Genomic DNA, 2,448 nt, shown 5'->3' on the forward strand with positions numbered 1-2,448 from the left:
AAAAGGGCCTCATAACCTATTTTCGCTATACTAGTCGCAACAGGTCGGTGTGGGTACTCATTTCAAATGATTTAATGTGTAGACTATGGAAAATATAATATCGAGCGCCTAATGTGAAACAGCATAGGAAGAATTGCAAAGAGAATCATTGAAAAAACTTCGGATCGTTACGTACATCATGTCAAATGAAAGAAGAAAAATTGTAGAATTCATCGACAACGAAAAAACAAATATGGTGCAACATGTCAGAAGGGCACTAACCCACATCTTTATTAATGATAATTGAATCTCAACGTGCAACACATCAAATGAAAGGGAAACGAATGCAGAATTCATCGACAGAGAAAAAACATATCTGACGCAACATGTCAGAAGGGCACAAAGCCACATTTTCGTTAATAATTGTCAAATCGTCACGTACAGCACGTCAAATGAAAGAAAAAGAAATGCAAAATTCATCGACAGAGAAAAAACAAATATGGCGCAGTATGTCAGAGTGACACTAAGCAACATCTTTGTTTATGATAGTTGGATCTCAACGTGCAGCACATCAAATGAAAGGGAAACGAATGCAGAATTCATCAACAGAGAAAAAAAACGGAGACGATGCCGAGAGGGCACAAAGTTGTATCTTCACTAATAATAGTCGCATCATCACATGTAGTACTTCAAATAAAATGAAAAAAAAAGCAGAATTCATGTGTTTGTTGCGCTATTCAAATCCAAGGTGACATGGATCAATGTCAACGCTGAATAGGCATCTAACAAAGATTTTAAAATATGTCATCACTTATTTTACTATAAATACGTCATGCATGGCGAAATGAGTTAGTTGTATCCGTTGAAAGTGATACCAGTGACAAGTGCACCGATTCTATTTGAAAGTAAGTGTTTTAGGTTTGACTTTTTCCTCAGATGAATTTATTCAAATGTAATTTAATTGAAAATTGGTGAGAATTGTTGAATCATTTGATTTCCAAAATTTTTCTCGATATATATGTTGGATGATTTCAGTCAAATGTTTTACATGTCGTGGTTTGTTTGAGATAGTATTCGCATATATTGTGAATCAAAACATGAAGCTTTCATTTTTTATTTTTCGCAGATGGATTTACAAAAGTTGAATGCAAGTTCGATCGTGAAGAGAAAGCCAAGTATCAAAGTAGCAGATTTGCCTGTGGAGATGCCGCAGAGGATATTCACTGCCAAAATCGTGAAAGGAAAATTTGGTGAGGCGGTCTTGTTAGATTTGGGAGATAAAGTATCATTTCTGCCCCACCGAGTGACGGAGGCGTATCGTCCTCACTTAGAAGAATTTTCATCAGGAAAATACGCTATTGTGTTCAAAGGGTTAATGGACATTGGGAAACCGAATCTTGTCGTTTCATTTGAGATTGTACAAAATTAAGGTTAGTACTGTTTCCAATTTTTTCTTTGTTTTATAGGCAAAGAGTTTTTGGGTGTATACAATATTTTTCATTCGGGTCAAAAATTCTCACTCACAGATATGATCCGCATAAAGTAGTGTTTTCATACAATATATTTCCTTCACTCAGTACGTGCAGAATATGTGTTTTAAATTCTTTATTTTGAATGACACTTGATTTTTTATTTTCATTATAAGTGTAGCAATTACTTCATAAAAGACATTACCCTCTCTGTTGCCAAAACATTTTTTTTAGTGTATGTTTTTATTGAAAAATCGAATTTATTTCAGTGTATTTTTTATTGAAAAATGGAATTTATTTCAGAATAATACATCAACGTGTGCAGTATCAGTCAGAGTCATCTCAACAACAACATTCAAAACCGTCATAGCAACCTTTCCAGAACGAGATTCAAATCTCAGCAGTTTCCATTTTTTTCAGTCTATGGTTGCACATTATGAGGCTAGAATTTGTCGATATTCAGTTATTTGTTGGACAAACTGCGTCTATTCAATATATACACAACCGTAATGAATTTGGAAGACTTTGAAGATTCATCGTGGTGTGTTCCAAAATTCAAGAAAAACACGCCGTTCTGTATGGGTCATTTCAAAGGAAATTTGTTCAGCTGCAGTCTCAATAACGTTGATATTTTATATAAATGGCTTTATAATATACTACCAAAATAAATAAAATACATATCACACACATCTTTTTTTTGAAAATGAAAACTTATCTTATACAGGGAAAGTTGTCAAAAATATGCAATAACAAAAAATTATATACCAGATTTTATAGAGATGAAGAAACATCATATTGAAAGATACTAAGTTGACAAAAACAGGACATTTTAGAAATAAAGGAAATAAGTTTGTCTGTCATTTTAAATTCTGATTCGTTGGGTCGATATAACAAAAAGTGGCATTTTATATCTTGAATTTTATTCAGGACATTATTATAGATGATTGACATTTGTCATTAAATTTCAAGTGTGATATTTGGAAATTCATTTCGTATTGTA

At 32.9% G+C, this 2,448-nt stretch overlaps 1 long non-coding RNA gene across 1 annotated transcript; it reads left to right on the top strand.

Moving 5' to 3' along the window:
• The first annotated feature begins 846 nt into the window (after window positions 1-846).
• Window positions 847-2,131, top strand: LOC141483321 (uncharacterized). Its single transcript, XR_012466010.1, has 2 exons — window positions 847-1,409; window positions 1,752-2,131. It is a non-coding gene; the product is annotated as an uncharacterized lncRNA (long non-coding RNA).
• Window positions 2,132-2,448: the final 317 nt, after the last annotated feature.

Source organism: Leptinotarsa decemlineata, unplaced genomic scaffold, assembly GCF_025532065.1.
Source record: "Leptinotarsa decemlineata unplaced genomic scaffold, Ldec_3_MD MMD2_tig00003308_RagTag_RagTag, whole genome shotgun sequence".
Taxonomy (NCBI): domain Eukaryota; kingdom Metazoa; phylum Arthropoda; class Insecta; order Coleoptera; family Chrysomelidae; genus Leptinotarsa; species Leptinotarsa decemlineata.